The sequence below is a fragment of the Ovis aries genome, chromosome 20 (genome assembly GCF_016772045.2).
Source record: "Ovis aries strain OAR_USU_Benz2616 breed Rambouillet chromosome 20, ARS-UI_Ramb_v3.0, whole genome shotgun sequence".
NCBI classification, from domain to species: domain Eukaryota; kingdom Metazoa; phylum Chordata; class Mammalia; order Artiodactyla; family Bovidae; genus Ovis; species Ovis aries.
Window position 1 is genome coordinate 46540023 of NC_056073.1, and position 15797 is coordinate 46555819.

Below are 15797 nucleotides of genomic sequence, written 5' to 3' on the forward strand. Positions count from 1 at the left end.
ACAAAAAAGCATAAAATAAAGAGGAAGCATTTTATAATCACCGTGTGTGTGTGTGTGTGTGTGTGTGTGTGTGTGTGTGTGTGTGCGCGCGCGCGCACGCGCTCGCTCAGTGGTAGCCAACTCTTTGTGACTCCAGGGACTGTATCCTGCTAGGCTCTTCTGTCCATGGGATTCTCCAGGCAAGAATACTAGAGTGGGTTGCCATTTCCTTCTCCAGGGGATCTTATCCACCCAGGGATTGAACCCACGTCTCTTGAGTCTCCTGCATTGGCAGGCAGATTCTTTTACCATCTGAACCATCAGGGGAGCCCTTTGATAATCACTATCAAGAATTAACACACACAAGATAGTAAAGAGTAACATGTAGGGAATTTTAACAATCAGGCATCCAGAGCATACTGACACCAGTTAGATAACAGAATCTAAATGTTACAACTCCATAAATAGGACAAATAGATTGATACATTGCTACTTAAATTTTTGTTTGTTTGTTTGCATGAGTTGGACTTTTACTGAGTTTTCTGTTCGGTGTCACAAAATGACATGATGATGTCGTCCAGGCTCCTTTCAACCAGTTTCAGAGCTTCCTCCCTGCGTACCGCACAGAACTTGCACGTGCTCAAGTCGACAAGCATCTTAAACAAACTGTCCAGGTGCTCGATTCATCTCAGTCTATTTATTGGAAAGTAATGAATTAATTCATCTTGAAGGGAGGTTCTTAACGTGTCTCCCACTGAGCTTAATGAAGGTGAAATAGAAAATTGGAGAAAGAAGACAGAGGGTCAAATATAAGAAGAGATCTGAGAGGCAAGTTCCCTGGATCAGATCTCCATCTGGAGAAAGTCCTCTCTCCTTTTTCTCTTTGGCTGCCTCCTCATCCTCAGTTTTCTTATCTAAAAGCCCAGGAAGTATCCATTTTCATCCAGAAATCACTTGGATGAAAACCAAATTAATTATTGTTTTCAAGTTTTCCACTGTCATGCAAAGTTGAGATATTTTAAAATCCCATGTTTGTTATAATATTATTTTATGACATCATAGACTTATAGTTATCAGATGAGGTTATGCTGGGTAACAAAATATCTCCCACATTTCAGTGTCTTAAAGTATCATATGTGCCTTCTGGTCATTTTTATTGTCCACACCATGTCACATGAACATGGGAGATTAGGATTCCACCCCCAGAAGGGCCATGCATAATTGTAAACAATAATAAGATCTACAGCAGTGATGAACCAGTTGACAACATTTTAAATGGATGTGTTTTAATTTTTAAGTCACTAACTCACTGAGATATTTTTATATCATAATTTATTTTTTAATGGAATGTGGCTAGAAGCCATAGGATATATACAATTCTCAGTTAAGTTAAAATAGAATTCTTTTGAGACAAAATTTGATATTTTATAGTTTATTATATATTTAAGAATGTTTTTTAAAATTTACAAATTTTATATACTATAGCTTATACTTTATGGTGTACTTTATTGTATAAAATATATTTATAACAATGATTCATACATATTTATATGGTTTTAAGTCTGCATAATGATCTGGACACCAACCCACGGCATAAAAAAAGGGATTTTGCTGGAACTTCGCTGATGGTCCGGTGGCTATGACTCGTGCTCCCAATGCAGGGGGTCTGAGTCAGGGAACTAGACCCCACAGGCTGCAATGAAGATCGGAGATCTCCTATGCTGAGAGTAAGACCTGGTACAGCCAAATAAATAAACACTTTTTTTTTTTTTTTTTTTAAGAAAAGAGAGAGAGGGATTTCCCTGCTGGTCCAGGGCTTAAGAATCCCCCTGCCAATGCAAGCAACACAGGTTCCTTCTGTTCCGGGAAGACCCCACGTGCTGCGGGGCACGTAAGCCTACGCACCACAGCTCCCGAGCCCGCGTGCCCCGAGCCTGTGCTCCGGAACAGAAGCCGCCGCAGCGAGAAGCCCTCGCGCCGCAATCAGAGAGCAGCAGCAGGGGAACGTATTTCAGTCAAATAAATCAACATCTCAGACTGGTCAGCTCATTTCTAGACCAGAGAGGGGGTGGAAGAGGCGTTATGGACTGAATCGTGCCCCCCACCCCAATCATCTGCTGAAGTCCTAAACCCCCAGCACCTCTGAATGTGTCTGCCTTTAGAGATGGGTCTTTAAAGGTGATTAAATTCAATGAGGTCCTTAGGGTGGCTCCTAATCCGATCTGACTAGTGTCCTTTTGTGGAAAGGAAGTGCAGACAGAGGGGCAGAAGCCTGGATACTCACAAGCCCAGGGGGTGGTCATGTGAGGTCGCAGGGCGAAAACGGCTGTCCACAGCTGGGGAAGACGGAGCCTCAGAAGGAACCAGTCCTGCCCTCCAAGGGAACCTTCCACCACCTCGATCTTGAACTTCCAGCCTTCAGAGCTGTGAGAAAATGAACTTCTGCTGCTTAAGCACCCAGTCCCGATATTTATTATGGCAACCTGAGTGGACCAGCGTGGAGAACACAGTTAGTAACCCCAAGTCAGCAGGTCTGTCCTTCAAACACTTTATTTTTTTGTTTTAAGCAACTGTGTGCACTTTTATGATCCCAAATAAACTGTTTTGTATATGTGTGTGTGTGCATTTAATTGAAGTATAATTGATTAGTAATGTTTCGGTTTAATACAACTTTAACCTTTCAACTCGGGAAGGCTTCTCTGTGGCCTCTGAGAGCCTGTGTATGACAGCAAACAATGGCATAAATACCTTCGACCTACAGAAATTTTCAAGATTCTTATTAGGTCTTACTCCTAACCTTCCCCCCTGTACCTCACCTTCAAGATTTGCAAAAACCTGTGACCAAGAGACTGATCTGAAATCTCAAGTCCAGCTGGGACTCTATGACAGCCCACCCAGATCAAGAGCAGGCACAGAAAAGGAGGTCTAGAAAATACACCACCCAGTTAATCCCCGTTAGAGGTCGTCCTAAGCTAGTTGCAGGGCTTCCCTGGCGGCTCAGATGGTAAAGCATCTGCCTGCAATGCAGGAGACCCAGGTTCGATTCCTGGTTTGGGAAGATCCCCCAGAGAAGGAAATGGCACCTCACTCCAGTACTCTTGCCTGGAGAATTCCATGGATGGAGGAGCCTGGTAGGCTACAGTCCATGTGGTCCCAAAGAGTGGGACACGACTAAGCGACTTCACTTTCACTTTTCAAGTTAGTTGTACCTAAGAAAGCAGAAGCAAGAAGAAACTAAAGGATTATTAGCCTGACCCTCACCATTCACAAAACAGAGATAATAGATTCATTATCTCAACCCCTCTCCTTAACAGTATGGGTTTGATTGCCCTCTTGCCTACAGGTAATTCTCCATCAAAATTAAATCTGTCAGCTCGTTCTCAATTTTATAAACTACACAGGCAGTGGGAGAGAGGAGGTTGGGCGGAGCCTGGCACTGGGTGGGGGGAGGTTATCTTTCCCAAGGCTGCCAGGATGCCAGTCCAAAGTTCCTCTAAGCCAAGGACTTGGAACCATGCCTGCATTCACGGTCCCATAGTGACATCAGCTGGTCAGTTCCCAAACAACAGCCCAGCCAGGGAGGAACAGGCTTGAAAGCCTTTAAAAGTCAGCTACAGACAAGAATCATCCAGTAAAGGTATTTTTCAACACATGCACAATAACTCGATTTTCAAAGTGTCTTTTATAATGATTCTTCCAGCTAGGTAATATCAATAACTGGTAGTAATAACAAATTTAGAAGTAAGCTTTCAGAAACGGGAATTTAAAACCTTCCAGGGACAACAAGTATAATAATCAGTCCAAATAAAGTACCTGAATTTTGTAGATCAAGAATGGATTTTAACGTAAAAAGTGGAATTCAAGCACAGTTTGAGACGGATTCTCAGACAATATTAAGACAAAAAGTGACTCTTTTGGAGAGTTACAACTTTGCCAACTAGCCCAGGCCCAGCATGAATGGGGCTTCCCAGAAGGCACTAGTGGTAAAGAACCCTCCTGCCAATGCAAGAGATGTGGGTTCATTTTCTGGGGTCAGGAAGATCCCCTGTAGTAGGAAGTGGCAACTCACTCCAGTATTCTTGCCGGAGAACCCCATGGACAGTGGAACTTGGCGGGCTACAGTCCATGGGGCTGCAAAGAGTTGGATACAATTGAGCGACAGAGAATACAAGAAAATGAACAATTCAGGGGAATGGTCATAAGAGACCCGAGTCAAGTCTATCTTAGTTAGACCCCTTTTATTGGGTTACCAGAAAGAGGGCTTTGGGCAGGAATGTTAGCGTGATGCTGATGGCTCCTTAACCCTACTGTTTGCTTTTTTTTTTTTTTTAAGCCATACAGGAGATTCTGTGGATGAAGCAGAACAAGAATGCAGGTACAGATGATTGAGAGGCGGATTGGAAGAAGGTTCTGAGCATCATGTCTCTAATTCTCTAATTCACAGCATGGAGCCGAGTGGAGGAGAAGAAATATTCTTGGGATTCACAGAGCACAGTTTGGAAAGTGAAAGTCGCTCAGTTGTGTCCGACTCTTTGCGATCCTATGGACTATACAGTCCATGGAATTCTCCAGGCCAGAATACTGGAGTGGGTAGTCTTTCCCTTCTCCAGGGGATCTTTCCAACTCAGGGATCTAACCCAGGTCTCCCGCATTGCAGGCAGAGTCTTTACCAACTGAGTTTGGAAGCAACTGTCTATAACTTAACAGTGTTCTGAAGGGAGAAACTGGATGAGCAAGAATTAAATGAGATAACCTAGGCACTCAGTGGAGAAGGAAATGGCAACCCACTCCAGTGTTCTCGCCTGGAGAATCCCAGGGATGGGGGAGCCTCATGGGCTGCCATCTATGGGGTCGCACAGAATCAGACACAACTGAAGCGACTTAGCAGCAGCAGCAGCAGGCACTCACAGAATGATTTCTCTCTCTTTTTTTGCTATTTCTAAATTACTTTTTATTGGAGTAGAGCTGCTTTAGAATGCTGTGAAATTTCTTTCTTGATTCAAGGTAAACTCATTTTAAAGGTAAAGGAGATATGGTGATTTAGTCGCCGAGTCGTGTCCAACTCTTGCGACCCCATGGACTGTAGCCCTCCAGGCTCCTCTGTCTATGGGATGCTCCAGGCAAGAACACTGGAATGGGTTGCCATTTCCTTCTCCAAAAGGAAATATACTGGTACAGAAAGAATAAGAAGACTGATTAAAATGGAAGAAGCCTTAAAAATTTAGACACTAGAATTAGATATTGGCAATTGGAATGTGTTATTATAAAAACACAACCAATGACTCTATTTCTAGTTGATTTTCTCACGTATGAAGAAGTGGGTATATGTAACTACTGCCCACAATAACAATAATTTCATGCTCATTATCCATTTAAGCTGTAGGTCAGCAACTGTTTAATGTGCTTTCAGCTTCGGGCTGAAGAAATGCCCCGTGTCTGGGACATAGCAACCTAGCGGCAAAGAAAAGAGCTAAGACCAAACCATAGAGCAGCTCTTAAAGCTCCCACTCACCAGGCATTAACCGAAATAAGCCAAATGTCCACCCCTGACATCTGCGGGCAGAGAAGTATTCATATAATCCGTCACATAGGGAGACACTGCAACCCATGTGGGTGGGACTGAGTAATAGTAACACCAGGACAATAACACTAATACAATCTGCCAGTAGTGGCACAGAATCCACCTGCCAACGCAGGAGACGCAAGAGACTCAGGCTCAATCCCTGGGTCGCGGCAACCCCCTGGAGGAGGGAATGGCAACCCACCCCAGTATTCTTGCCTGGGCAAACCCATGGACAGAAGAGCATAGTGGACCACAGTTCACGGAGCTGCAGAGTTAGACGCGACTGAGCACGCACGCATCGATACGCACAGTAGCATGGGCAAGTCTCAAAATAATGATGGGCAGTGAAAGACCAGAAAAAAAGAGTACATTCTGTATGATTCCACTCATATAAAATTCTAGGAAATGCAAACTAATCCGTGATGACAGAATGTGGTGACCTGGGGAAAGGAGACGTCGGGATGGTGGAGAGAGTAGATAAGGGAACTTGGGGGTGATGAATATGTTAATTATCTTGATCGTGGTGATGATTTCATGGGTGTATTCATCTGTCAAAACCCATCAAATTGTAACTCCAAATATATGCAATTTATTGTGTGTCAATTATGCCTCAATAAAACATTGAAAGTACTTTTTAAAGATTGCTTGAAAGTGAAAGTGAAGTCTCTCAGTGGTGTCCAACTCTTTCCAACCACATGGACTATAGCCTACCAGGCTTCTCTGTCCATGGATTTCCCAGGCAAGAATACTGGAGTGGGTTGCCATTTCCTTCTCCAGGGGATCCTCCCAACCCAGGGGACGAACCCGGGTCTCCTGCATTGCAGGGAGACGCTTTACCATATGAACCACCAGGGAAGCGCTGGTGAAGAGTGCTTACTACATGATTATATGAAGTTCAACAAACAGGCAAAATTAATCTCTGGGCTAGGTCCTGACCAGAAGGATTATAAGGATACAGGTGATGTTGCCTTTGAGCCGAATGCAAGTCAGAGCTACACAAGTGTGTTCTATTGATGAAATTTCACTGAGGTGTGTGTTTATGATGAGTGAGCTTTTCGGTAGGCAAGTTATACTGTAATAAAAAGTTTTAAATGTGCTGCTGTTTGTTTTTTTTTTAAACAAAGACCAACCATTTAACACTATTAAAGAAAGCCATCTTCATAAATAATGTATGACAGAAAAATAATGGTTATGTGATTGCCTTATTGATCACCTATTTTGGAAACTCAAGGGCTGTGAGTGAATTTTCGTTTTCTCCCCATTTACTGGAAGGACTGATGCTGAAGCTGAACCTCCATTACTTTGGCCACCTGATGGGAAAAACTGACTCATTGGAAAAGGCCCTGATGCTGGGAAAGACTGAAGGCGGGAGGAGAAGGGGATGACAGAGGATGAGATCAGTCTGAGCAAACTCCGGAAGTTGGTGATGGACAGGGAGGCAGTCCATGGGGTCACAAAGAATGTGCTGCAGTCCATGGGGTCACAAAGACTCGGACACAACTGAGCGACTGAATTGAACTGAGGTCTCCATGACCAAGGATTTGGATCCCTGGATATGGGATGCTACCCCAACTAAATCCTAGAAATATTTTCAGGACTGAGAGCTTGGTAGGAGCCCTGAAGGCCTTAGAAAGACTTGGGAGAACCTTGATGACGGCCCCAAGGAGACTGTTGGTGAGAGCTCAAAAGAAAAGAAAATGTTCTAGGAGACCAGAGGAAAGGGGCAACTTGTGATGCTGTAGCTGAAAATGCAGTAACACCGTGGCTATGGGAACGTGGAATTAGAACGTGTACTTCTGAAAAGGATAGTCTAGCTAAGGAGACTTCCAAGCAGAGTATGGAAGGTGCTGCCTGCCTCTATTTGCCACTATAGAGAAGGTGAGCAGAGAAACAGACTCAGTAAACTAAAGAACTGCTAGATACAAAGAAATCAGGACTTCTTAGGCTCAAAAATAAAACTCTCCTGCCAGCTTTCCAAGTAGCAAACAGTGCTAAGATTAAGAAATGCCTTTCAGACAAAGATCAAACCCAAAGTACGTCAGGAAATCACGGTCTACAGATGAAGCCAAAGAGGTGAAGATCTTATAAGGCAGCTGCTGCTGCTGCTGCTGCTGAGTCGCTTCAGTTGTGTCCGACTCTGTGCCACCCCATAGACGGCAGCCCACCAAGCACCCCCATCCCTGGGATTCTCCAGGCAAGAACACTGGAGTGGGTTGCCATTTCCTTCTCCAACGCATGAAAGTGAAAAGTGAAAGTGAAGTTGCTCAGTCGTGTCTGACTCTTTGCAACCCCGTGGACTGCAGCCTACCAGGCTCCTCTGTCCATGGGATTTTCCAGGCAAGAGTACTGGAGTGGGGTGCCATCGCCTTCTCCGCATAAGGCAGCACTTGTTTCAAATAGACAAATCTGAGTCTTAAAGCCTTGGTTCCTCAGACGCTGCCTTACAGGCAATCTAAGCTGCAGAAAGGTTTAGTTGAGAGATTTCAAGTGTTTGTTTTAGATAATGGAAGGGATTACAGATGAATTCACACACACATACAAACTATGAATTTTTTAAGGAATTACACTAGCTTGAATTGAGAGCACAGAGAGGAAACATGAAACGATGCCTTTGAATGCTCAGATTTATATGGTTAGAAATGAGATTGAGAAATTATTCAGCTTCAAACAAGGGCACATTTCATGGAAAAGGAAGCCTATTTCAGAGGGTGAAGCCAAGAGCCGCTGGGAATCGTTCCCAGGCATCGGAATTGCGCCCTCATCGTGGACCTGGCAACACATGCCCAGTTGAACTCCAGAATTTGCCGAACCTGTAACTGCTGTGTGTCTTCACCTTTTTTGAATACAAATGTCTCTAATGGCAGATACTAGGAGCCCCTGCCACAGCTGTGGAGACATTAAAGTCTGGACTCATGGAAAGAGCTGGGAGAAACTCAGCATCTTAGGAACACAGAGGGTGTAGGGATTTCCCAGGCGGCAGAAGAGAGAATCCGCTTGCCAGTGCAGGGTAGGTGGGTTTGATCCCTGGTCGGGGAAGATTCCACATGCCTCAGAGCAGCGAAGCCTGTGTGCCAGCAGCTACTGAGCCCAAGTGCTGCGATGCTGAAGCCCGGTGTCTCGAGTCTGCGCTCATGCCCTCCAGCAAGAGAGGCCACCACAGCGGGAAGCCTGCCCACGAAATGCAGAGCAGCCCCGCTCACAGCAGCTAGAGAAAGCCTAGTCGAAGCAGCAAAGACAATGCAGGCCAAACAAATACATAATTTTTTTTTAAGGCAGAAGTCTGGATTTGTATGTAAAATTTCTTGATTTAAAATGTTGGCTACTAAATTCAACATTTGGCTACTAATTTATCCTCTGAAACTGTACAGTTCAACATCTTGCTGGATAAACCAGCACATCTATAGATTAAGGCAGATCTGCTGGCTGCAAATTTGTGGCCCTTTTGTTTCCCCTATACAGCTCACACCTTACATTTACAGGACGCAAGTTTATCCTTAGGAAATGGGTCATTGTATATGCTTTAGCAGCGACTCACTGGACAAAATGGAGAATAAAGACGTGTGGCGGACACCCTCTTGAGTATGGAATTTGGAGCCTCCGTATCGAATCCCTCCATGGAATTAGCCATGCAAATGTAGGATCCTCCTGGAGCTCTTCCCCTTGGAATCGTGTCCTAGACTGAATAACTCAGTCTCAGGGAAATACACCAGTCAGAAGAGAGAGACCAATCTCAGTGCATATAGGATGGAGTTTTCTGGAAGGTCGATGGACAGCCATATCTTGGAAGTTTAAAAGTTGGGGGGGAGGGGGAGTACCTCTGCACACTTGCATAAATGTGTGGCGGGCAGAAATGAGATTAGGATCTGGGAACGCCCATGAAGGTATTCCAGACATCCTCCTTGGAAGGGCATAGCTTCTGGAATACAGACCTGTTATTGAAGGAAAGGAAACAAATTTGCAACATAATTTTAGGCTTCTTTCACTTGTAACTTACTGTTGTTGCCTTGACCCTTCAGGCGATGTGCAAGAAAACAAAGGAAGAAGGCAGAAATGGGTGTGGAGCCTGCCTACCCTTACTCCTCCACAGGCATGTGAGAGCAAGTGATGCTCATTGCAGCCAGCAGAGAAATGAATAATCCTTGTCCACACCAAAGCTGTGGGGCTTCCCTGGTGGCTCAGATGGTGAAGAATCCACCTGCAATGAGGGAGACCTCGGTCCCATCCCTGGGTTAGGAAGATCCCCTGGAGGAGGGCATGGCAACCCACTTCAGTATTCTTACCTAGAGAATCCCCATGGACAGAGGAACCTGCGGGCTCCAGTCCATGGGGTCGCAAAGAGTTGGCTGTGACTGAGCGACTAAGCATAGCACACCGAAGCTGGGAGAAGAGATGAAGAGGGCCAATGGCTAGAAGGACAGCTCAGGAAGAGCACACATCAAACTCTTCTCTTTCAACTTATTTGGAGAGTGACTTCCCCGGTGGTCCAATGGCTAAGATTTTGCACTCCCAGAGCATGGGGGCTGTTTGATCCCTGGTCAGGGAACTAGATCCCACGTGCCAAAATTAAAAGTTGCATGCTGCAACTAAAGATCTGGCTTACTGCAACTAAGACCCAGCACAGCCAAATAAATGAATTTTTTTAAAAAAAAATAACATTGGAAGGACTGATGCTGAAGCTGAAACTCCAATACTTGGGCCACCTGATGGGAAGAACTGGCTCATTGGAAAAGACCCTGATGCTGGGAAAGATTGAAGGCAGGAGGAGAAGGGGATGACAGAGGATGAGATGGTTGGATGGCATCACCAACTCGTTGAACATGAGTTTAAGCAAGCTCTGGGAGTTGGTGATGGACAGGGAGGCCTGGTGTGCTGCAGTCCATGGGGTCGCAAAGAGTCAGACACGACTGAGTGACTGAACTGAATACAGAGAATGACCCTTCAAGAGAGGGAGGCATACGTTACCTATAAAATGGAGTCATAGAACCCTCAGACATTATCCATCAGTTTCTCCATTTACTTTTCATAGTTCAGTTCAGCTGCTCAGTTATATCCAATTCTTTGCAACCCCATGGACTGCAGCACGCCAGGCCTCCCTGTCCATCACCAACTCCCGGAGTTCACCCAAACGCACTTCTCAAAAGAAATTTTATGTGTTGAAACTGTGTGATCATTAATAAGGATTTATCATATTACTCTCTCTACTTGTGTGTATGTCTGAAATGTTCCTTATTAACTCTTTTTAAAGAAAGATAGCACTGAAATTGAATAGACGAAACAAACTGAATGCTTTCAGTTGAAACACCGCCAAATTAATTCTGTCAATATTCTACATTCTTGCTGAGAATCATTTCCAAGGACCTCTCGGTAGATGGTCTGGTACTGCTTCAATGCTTATGATGACAAGGGGTGCACTCATTTGGGGCAGTCAGAGGCGGATGGCTTGGCTGGTAAGGAAATAACGTTGAAATGGATCCAAAATAGGACCCCTTATAACTTCCAGTGAAAATCAGACAATTCCTCCACCAAGAAAGTACCGTTATCGTTTTTGTTTTATTCAGTGAAGTTTCATAGACTCCCCCCCACTGGCACCGCTCAGTATTCAGGATCACACCCATGCATGCCACCGAGTCTGTTAGAGAGCTGCTCAGGGCTGTGTTCCCACCCTCTGGGCTCAAAAGATGTGAGCAAAATATTTAAGGAAAATTAGGATACCTACAGGCAAAACCTGACAAAGTGTTGCACACTGTGCTACATAATAGATTGAGATTTTTTTTTAATATCATAGCTCCCCATATCTTCACCTACCTGTCAGCTCCACATCATTTGTTATTAATTTAACACCAGAGAGCCTGGAAAGAGCTCCAAGCTAGTGAGAGCCCACAAATCAAGAGCAAAGACAGCAAACCTCCTTGGAGATTCTTGTTCACAAACTTTAAGGGAATTTGAAAAATGCCTCTCAATTGGGAGGATGTTTGATAGGAAATCAAACAAAGTAGAGAAACATGAGTTTTAGTTGCCTAATTTAAAGCAAAAACTGAGACTAACATACGGGCAGCCAGGTCATTTATGGAATTCCAAGGAGCAAATGAGGTATGGTTGATTTACAATACTGTGGTGGTTTCTGATATACAGCAAAGTGACTCAGTTATAAATGAACATGCCTTCGTTTTCATATCCTTTTCCATTGTAGGTTATTACAAGGTTATTTAATATAGTCCCCCATGCTGTACGGACTACCCTGGTGGTTCAGGCGATAAAGCGTCTGTCTACAAGGCGGGAGACCCGGGTTCCATCCCTGGGTTGGGAAGATCCCCTGGAGAAGGAAATGGCAATCCACTCCAGTACTATTGCCTGGAAAATCTCATGGACAGAGGAGCCTGGTAGGCTGCAGTCCATCGGGTTGCAAAGAGTCGGACACGACTGAACGACTTCACTTTCACTTTCCCGTGCTATACAGTAGGACCTTGTTTATCCATGGTAGTGTTAATTCTAATTTATTATAATCCCTAATGCAACCCTCTAATTTATCCCCATTTATGGTAACCATAAATTTGTTTCCTACATCTGTGACTTTGTTTCTGCTTTGTAAATAAGTTCATTTGTATCTCTCTCTCTCTTTTTTGGGTCAGGGGCGATGGGGGGTGGGGGGGCTGCAGCACGGTTTCCAAGAACTCAGTTCTGAACCCAGGCCCTTGGCAGTGAAAAATGCCAAGTCCTAACCACTAGGCTGCCGGGACATTTCCCAGGTATGATAATCTTGAGGCTCATCCATCAGTGATGCTTCATTACTTCATCCTCTGTGGCTGAATGATGGTCCACTGTACTAAGTACCACATCTTTATCCATTCATCTCTTGGTGGACGTCTGGGTTGCTTCCATGTCCTGACTATGGTAAATATGAGTGCTGCAGTAAACATTGGGGCACATGTATCATTTTGAATTAGAGTTTTCTCCAGATATATGCCCAGCAGGGGGATTGCTGGATTATGTGGCAATTCTTTTTTAGTTTTCTGAGGGACCTCCGTATCCTTCTCCACGGAGGCTGCACCGATTTACATTTCCACCAATACTGTAAGCAGGTTCCCTTGAAGCAAAGATTTCTTAACGCAGTTGGCGAGACACCTGCTTGCTTGCCCAGCTTCCCTCCCCTCACTGACCCAGAACAGCTCCTGCAAGAATAGTGTTCTCAATGTACAGCCTCTGTATGTGCGATCCCAGGCTTCCCTGCTGGCTCAGTGGTAAAGAATCCACCTGCCAAGCAGGAGATGCAGGCTTGATCCCTGTGTCAGGGAGATCCCCTGGAGGAGGTACACGGCAACCCACGCTAGTATTCTTGCCTGGAGAATGCCATGGACAGAGGAGCCTGGTGGGCTACAGTCCACGGGGTCGCAGAGAGTTGAACACAACTGAGCAGGTGAGCAGCAGCCTGTGCAATCCCCAACCCCCCCCCCCCCACCTCTGCACCACTGCTCCATCTCACCTGTCACCTGAAAATCACCTTTTCCTCCCTCCAGTCTCAGCTCAGACACCTTGACCTCCAGGAGCCCTTCGCTGATCTTCCCCAGTTCCAGAGGCAGGGCTTCTCTGTGTATTCTTGCCTTTCTCTCTGTGTCTGCTCCTTGTCTCCCACACGATTCTTTATTCTTCCCACACAATTCTAATCCTGTCTTCAAGCCTCTTCCCTCAAGGCTCCCTACACTGGAGCTATTGTTTGTCCATGTGGCCCTAGCGCTTCATTCAGGGCTGGTGAGCAGTAATGGCTTAATGAACCCTTGGGATAAATGCAGGACAGACGTGGATGTGGGAGTTACGTGCACGATATCACAGCAGGCACTCACCTGCATCACCTTACTTACCACGCGGTTGATGGCGATGAAACACGGGTTTAAGATCCCAGCGTCTTCTGCTACAGAAAGTGAAGTTCTAGAACTGAACCTTTTCAGACAGGCACCGCTAAGAGCGATCCGATACAGTAACAGTTTCTGGCACATGCAGCTCGTTTTAACAGATGCCGAGATGACAGACAGAAAGCTGTCAGGCCTGCTCCAGAAAAGAAAATCAGCCGGTTCGTGTTCCACTTGACAAATTAATTTCCTTTGACGTTTAATTTGTATCCTCAGGTACTGTAGATTTAAAACTTGACTAGGACAGCAGCAGATTAGAGAAGGGTTCCATTTCACAAAATCAAATTGTCAAGTTTTTTTTTTTTTTTTTTATGAGCAACGTGGTCCCTGCATGGATATTTCCAAGTCAAATATCCAGATTATTGACTATTGTAAATAAAATACAACCTCTCTTATCATTCTGAGGCTTAATGTTGACAGCATGCATCCACTCACCATAAAAACAGGGGAAAGGACAGTGGGAAGTTACAAGTGTGTGGGCTTCAGAACCGGAAAGTTAACTCAAAAGTCCAGATTCTCCATTATTACGGGAAGGTCTCAACCCTGACTTTGCATTAAAATCACCAGGGAATTTTTTTTCCTTTTCTTTAATTCAAGTATAATCAATTTACAGTGTTGTAGTCTGTGCCCTTTTGAAGCATATAGAAAAGCAATGCAGATAAACAGACATATATGTGCTTTTTCAGATTCTTTTTCCTTACAGATCATTATGAGACACTGAGTATTATTCCTTGTTCTATACAGTAGGCCCTTCTGTATGCTATATATATTGTGTATGTTAATCCCAAACTTGCCAGGGTCCAGCCCCGGTGGATCCAGGGTAATTCGAAGTGGGGATGGAGTCGGCGTCCTAGGAATTAATTACTTAATTAAAGATATAGAGAGAGATTAGAAACGGACAGTATAGTAGGACATATTAGTGGAGAAAAAGAGGCTGAATAACTTGGTTTACGTGGGATGCCAATAAAATTCCAAGACAAGGAATTTGCACCATCTACGTTGGGCCACTGGTGCCACTTGAATATCGGAAGGTGCCCCTCCTTGGGCTCATTCTCTCATGGAACTTAAAAGCCAGGGTAAGTAAGTAGACGTGGTGAGCACCCACGCTCCAGATGGGAATTCAGCCAGAAAAATGGGGAGCAAGAAAGAAACGACACGGGGGAATCAGTCTTTCCAGAAATTGATCTGATTTCTTTATTTTTTAGGTTCGCTTATATACCTTTTGTTACACATAGAGACAAATGGAAATTTTAAAGTCATGTGGGGGTCAGCAGTCCTGACCTTTATCAAAATCAGGTGCTTCACATAAATGTATTAAAAAAAGGTCTTAGGGGTTTTACATCATCTTCTGGCCATGAGGCCTGCTGACATTTTACAACTCTTTCTTTCTGATAATGGTCAGTTAACCAGAAAACTTATTTTTTCCGAGGGTGTTTTCTCTTGAACCAGGCACCACCCTCCAAATAAAGTTGCACTCCTATAGGGTGAGGGTGTAGTAGGTTACAATCAAGAAAGGAATTTATTTAACCTAAGGTTAACATGATTAACCTTAAAGGTTAATACTTATTTCTCCTATATGCTAGTTATATTCATTATAAGGGCAGGGAATATGGAGATTTAGCAGCAAACATCAGCCCAACAAATGAAAACCCTTCACCAATGTTCCCCTTAAGATCTATTTAGTTTTAAGATAGTGATAAAGTTACATTTTTACACAGCAAGGACACAGTGATTTATAACAAATACAGTCATCTATAACAAAAGAGAAAATTCATTGACTCAAAAAGTCTAGTATTGCTAACATCCAAAACTACTATATTTCCTTTTCTATATTCCAAATACATTAATATATTCCCAGGTGCCTAAGGATATGGAGGCCTGGCGGCAATCATTGACTCAACAATGAGAAAAGCCCTATGCTAATTAAGATTTTCAAACTACTCCAAACTCTCTGTGCTGTTTATGGTTAAGAGGTAGTAAACAATCATGTGTGTAGTGGCAGGAGCGTGGATAATCCTGTCACACAAGCTAGTCTGCCGGGGGAGAGGTTTGACCTGAGACACCCTTGTCCCACCCAGGGCAGGGAATTAGCAGCAATTATTGGCACCACAAATGAAAAACCCTTCACCAATATAATTCCTAACCAACCCACTATACTAATAATTTCTAACTCCCCAAAAGAATCTGCTTTTAGTAAGTCTAGAACATCTCGTGCCTCTCAGGTTGGGAGGCTGTAAACAATCACATGTGGCCGGACGAACCTATACAGGTGGGCTAGATAACCTTCAGAGGAGTCCGTAAGTTGAAACACTCTTGTCATGCCCAGGAATTTTTATTGACTTGGAGCTATA